The sequence below is a fragment of the Balaenoptera physalus genome (assembly GCF_965194825.1).
Source record: "Balaenoptera physalus genome assembly, chromosome: 18".
In the NCBI taxonomy this organism is placed as follows: domain Eukaryota; kingdom Metazoa; phylum Chordata; class Mammalia; order Artiodactyla; family Balaenopteridae; genus Balaenoptera; species Balaenoptera physalus.
In genome coordinates, this window is record NC_138899.1 from 47,473,001 (window position 1) to 47,479,114 (window position 6,114).

General features: G+C 37.7%; 1 long non-coding RNA gene across 1 annotated transcript in view; it reads right to left on the reverse strand.

The window, feature by feature from the left end:
* LOC309647945 overlaps nt 1-6,114 on the reverse strand; it is a 1,188,245-nt gene that overhangs the window by 1,155,648 nt on the left and 26,483 nt on the right. The gene's annotated exons all lie outside the window — the stretch shown is intronic.

Below are 6,114 nucleotides of genomic sequence, written 5' to 3' on the forward strand. Positions count from 1 at the left end.
ATTTTTCATTAATGATAAACTTTGAAAGTCATCTGAATATCCTTGAAGTAATTTCTGATAACCTACCTAGTGAACCCATTTGTTGTTCCCTGAACAGACTCATTGCCTTTTCTTCTGGATTGGGTTTTTTAGCACTACTAGCTATATTTCCAAAATACTAAGAAATCTTATATAAATAACATGTCAGTGTTATTGTAAGTATATTTATAAAAATGCAATATGTGATGAGGAATTCTAGTGTTTCTCCTTGTCAAAAAGAATCTCTTCTAATAAAACCACCAATGAAGCACAGGTTGTTTGGGCTTTTTTGTTAGTTTTGCTTTTTCAGATCAATCTGACTTAACAGAACCGAATGTGTTACACTTAACATGGACAGGGGAGAGGAACCAAGATGGTGGAGTAGAAGGATGTGCTCTCACTCCCTCTTGCAAGAACACCAGAATCACAACTAGCTGCTGGACAATCATCAACAGGAAGACACTGGAACTCACCAAAAAAGATACCCCACATCCAAAGACAAAGGAGAATCCACAATGAGATGGTAAGAGGGGTACAATCACAGTAAAATCAAATCCCATAACTGCTGGGCGGGTGACTCACAGACTGGAGAACACTTATACCACAGAAGTCCACCCACGGGAGTGAAGGTTCTGAGTGCAATATCAGGCTTCCCAACCTGGGGGTCCGGCAATGAGAGGAGAAATTCCTAGAGAATCAGACTTTGAAGCCTACTGGTAATTGATTGCAGGACTTTGACAGGACTGGGGGAAGCAGAGACTCCACTCTTGGAGGGCACACACAAAGTAGTGTGCGCATCAGGACCCAGGGGAAGGAGCAGTGACCCCAGGGGAGACTGAACCAGAACTAGCTGCTAGTGTTGGAGGGTCTCCTGCAGAGGTGGGGGGTGGCTGTGGTTCACTGTGGGGACAAGGACACTGGCAGCAGAAGTTCTGGGAAGTATTCCTTGGCATGATCCTTCACAGAGTCTGTCATTAGCCCCACCAAAGAGCCCAGGTAGGCTCCAGTGTTGGGTTGCCTCAGGCCAAACAACCAACATGGAGGGAACCCAGCCCCACCCATCAACAGTCAAGTGGATTAAAGTTTTACTGAGCTCTGCCCACCAGAGCAACAGTCAGCTCTACCCACCACCAGTCCCTCCCATCAAGCCTCTTAGATAGCCTCATCCACCAGAGGGCAGAGAGCAAAAGCAAGAAGAACTACAATTGTACAGCCTGTGGAACAAAAACCACATTCACAGAAAGATAGACAAGATGAAAAGGCAGAGGGCTATGTGACAGATGAATGAAAAAGATAAAACCCCAGAAAAACAAATAAATGAAGTGGAGAGAGGCAACCTTCCAGGAAAATAATTCAGAATAATGATAGTGAAGATGATGCAGGAGCTCAGAAAAACAATGGAGGCAAAGATCTAGAAGATGCAAGAAATGTTTAACAAAGACTTAGAAGAATTAAAGAATAAACAAACAGAGATGAACAATACAATAACTGAAATGAAAACTACACTAGAAGGAATCAATAGCAGAATAACTGAGGCAGAAGAACGGATAAGTGACCTGGAAGACAGAACGGTGGAATTCACTACTGTAGAACAAAATAAAGAAAAAAGAAAGAAAAGAAAAGAAGACAGCCTAAGAGACCTCTGGGACAACATTAAATGCAACAACATTCACATTATAGGGGTCCCAGAAGGAGAAGAGAGAGAGAAAGGACCAGAGAAAATATTTCAAGAGATTATAGTCGAAAACTTCCCTAACATGGGAAAAGAAATAGCCACTCAAGTCCAGGAAGCACAGCGAGTCCCATACATGATAAACCCAAGGACAAACAGGCTGAGACACATAGTAATCAAATTGGCAAAAACTAAAGACAAAGAAAAATTATTGAAAGCGACAAAGGAAAAATGACAAATAACATACAAGGGAACTCCCATAAGGTGAACAGCTGATTTCTCAGCAGAAACTACCAGCCAGAAGGGAGTGGCACGATATACTTAAAGAGATGAAAGGGAAGAACCTACAACCAAGATTACTCTACCTGGCAAGGATCTCATTCAGATTCGATGGAGAAATCAAAAGCTTTATAGACAAGCAAAAGCTAAGAGAATTCAGCACCACCAAACCAGCTCTACAACAAATGCTAAAGGAACTTCTCTAAGTGGGAAACAAAACAGAAGAAAAGGATCTACAAAAACAAACACAAAACAATTAAGAAAATGGTCATAGGAACATACATATCGATAATTACCTTACACGTGAATGGATTAAATGATCCACCCAAAAGACACAGGCTAGCTGAATGGATACAAAAACAGTACCCATATATATACTGTCTACAAGAGACCCACTTCAGAACTAGGGACACATACAGACTGAAAGTGAGGGAATGGAAAAAGATATTCCATGCAAATGGAAATCAAAAGAAAGCTGGAGTAGATGTACTTATATCAGATAAAATAGACTTTAAAATAAAGAATGTTACAAGAGACAAGGAAGGACACTACATAATGATCAAGGGATCAATCCAAGAAGAAGATATAACAATTATAAATATATATGCACCCAACATAGGAGCACCTCAATACATAAGGCAACTGCTAACAGCTTAAAAGAGGAAATCGACAGTAACACAATAATAGTGGGGGACTTTAACACCTCACTTACACCAATGGATGGATCATCCAAAATGAAAATAAATACGGAAGCAGAAGCTTTAAATGACACAATAGACCAGATAGATTTAATGGATATAGGACATTCCATCCCAAAACAGCAGATTACACTTTCTTCTCAAGTGTGTTCTCATGGAACATTCTCCAGGATAGATCACATCTTGGGTAACAAATCAAGCCTCAGTAAATTTAAGAAAATTGAAATCATATCATGCATTTTTTCTGACCACAACGTTATGAGATTAGATATCAATGACAGGGAAAAAAAGTAAAATACCCAAACACATGTAGGCTAAACAATACATTACTAAATAACCGAGACATCACTGAAGAAATCAAAGAGGAAATAAAAAAAAAAATACCTAGAGACAAATGACAATGAAAAAACGATGATCCAAAACCTATGGGATACAGCAAAAGCAGTTCTAAGAGGAAGTTTATAGCTATACAAGCCTACCTCAAGAAGCAAGAAAAATCTCAAGTAAACAATCTAACCTTTAAACCTAAAGGAACTAGAGAAAGAAGAACAAACAAAACCCAAAGTTAGCAGATGAAAGAAATCATAAAGATCATAGCAGAAATAAATGAAATAGAAACAAAGAAAACAATAGCAAAGATCAATAAAACTAAAGGTTGGTTCTTTGAGAAGATAAACGAAATTGATAAACCATTAGGCAGACTCATCAAGAAAAAGAGAGAGAGGACTCAATTCAATAAAATTAGGAATGAAAAAGGAGAAGTTACAACAGACACCGCTGTACTACAAAGCATCCTAAGAGACTACTACAAGCAACTCTATGCCTATACAATGGACAATCTGGAAGAAATGGACAAATTCTTAGAAAGGAATAACCTTCTAAGACTGAACCAGGAAGAAATAGAAAATACGAACAGACCAATCACAAGTAATGAAATCGAAACTGTGATTAAAAATATTCCAACAAATAAAAGTCCAGGACCAGATGGCTTCACAGGTGAATTCTGTCAAACATTCAGAGAAGCGCTAGAACCCATCCTTCTCAAACTCTTCCAAAAATTGCAGAGGAAGGAACACTCCCATACTCATTCTATGCGGCCACCATCACCCTGATACCAAAACCAGACAAAGATATTACAAAAAAAGAAAATTACGGACCAATATCACTGATGAATATAGATGCAAAAATCCTCAACAAAATACTAGCAAACAGAATCCAACAACACATTAAAAGGATCGTACACCATGGTCAAGTGAGATTTATCCAAGGGATGCAAGGATTCTTCAGTATACACAAATCAATCAATGTGATACACCATATTAACAAATTGAAGAATAAAAACCATATGATCATCTCAGTAGATGCAGAAAAAGCTTTTGACAAAATTCAACACGCATTTATGACAAAAATTCTCCAGAAAGTGGGCATAGAGGGAACTTACCTCAACATACTAAAGGCCATATATGACAAACCCACAGCAAACATCATTCTCAATGGTGAAAATTGAAAGCATTTCCTCTAAGATCAGGAATGAAACAAGGGTGTCCACTCTCACCACTATTATTCAACATAGTTTTGGAAGTCCTAGCCACAGCAATCAGAGAAGATAAAGAAATAAAAGGAATACAAATTGGAAAACAAGAAGTAAAACTCTCACTGTTTGCAGATGACATGGTACTATACATAGAGAATCCTAAAAATGCCACCAGAAAATTACTAGAGCTAATCAATGAATTTGGTAAAATAGCAGGATACAAAATTAATGCACAGAAATCTATTGCATTCCTATATACTAATGATGACAATTCTGAAAGAGAAATTAAGGAAACACTCCCATTTACCATTGCAACAAAAAGAATAAAATACCTTGGAATAAACCTACTTAGGGAGACAAAAGACTTGTATGCAGAAAATGATAAGACACTGATGAAAGAAATTAAAAATGATACCAACAGATGGAGAGATATACAGTGTTCTTGGATTGAAAGAATCAATATTGTGAAAATGACTATACTACCCAAAGCAATCTACAGATTCAATGCAATCCCTATCAAATTACCAATGGCATTTTTTACAGAAGTAGAACAAATCGTGTTAAAATTTGTATGGAGACGCAAAAGACCCCAAATAGCCAAAGTAGTCTTGAGGGGTAAAAACGGAGCAGGAGGAATCAGACCCCCTGACTTCAGACTATACTACAAAGCTACAGTAATCAAGACAATATGGTACTTGCACAAAAATAGAAACATAGATCAAAGGAACAAGATAGAAAGCCCAGAGATAAACCCACACACCTATGGTCAACTAATCTATGAAAAAGGAGGCAAAGTTACACAATGGAGAAAAGACAGTCTCTTCAATAACTGGTGATGGGAAAACTGGACAGCTACATGTAAAAGAATGAAATTAGAACACTCCCTAACACCATACACAAAAGTAAACTCAAAATGGTATTGAGACCTAACTGTAAGAACGGACACTATCAAACTTTTAGAGGAAAACATAGGAAGAACACTCTTTGACATAAATCACAGCAAGATCTTTTTTGATCCACTACCTAGAGTAATGGAAATAAAAACAAACATAACAAATGGGACTTAATGAAACGTAAAAGCTTTTGCACAGCAAAGGAAACCATAAACAAGATGAAAAGACAACCCTCAGAATGGGATAAAATATTCACAAATGAATCAACAGACAAAGGATTAATCTCCAAAATATATAAACAGCTCATGCAGCTCAATATTAAAGAAACAAACAACCCAATCCAAAAATGGGCAGAAGACCTAAATAGACATTTCTCTAAAGAAGACATACAGATGGCCAAGAAAAGCACATGAAAGCACATGAAAAGCTGCTCAACATCACTAATTATTAGAGAAATGCAAATCAAAACTACAATGAGGTATCACCTCACACCAGTTAGAATGGACATCATCAGAAAATCTACAAACAACAAATGCTGGAGAGGGTGTGGAGAAAAGGGAGCCCTCTTGTACTGTTGGTGGGGATATAAATTAATACACCCACTATGGAGAACAGTGTGGACATTCCTTAAAAAACGAAAAATAGAATTAACATATGATCCAGCAATCGTACTACTGGGCATATGCCCAGAGAAAACCATAATTCAAAAAGACACATGCACCCCAATGTTCATTGCAGCACTGTTTACAATAGCCAGGTCATGGAAGCAACCTAAGTGCCCATCGACAGACGAATGGATAAAGAAGTTGTGGTACATATATACAATGGAATATTACTCAGCCATAAAAAGGAACGAAATCGAGTCATTTGTTGAGACGTGGATGGATCTAGAGACTGTCATACAGAGTGAAGTAAGTCAGAAAGAGAAAAACAAATATCATATTTTAACGCATGTATATTGAACCTAGGAAAATGGTACAGATGATCCAGTTTGCAGGGCAGAATTTGAGACACAGATGT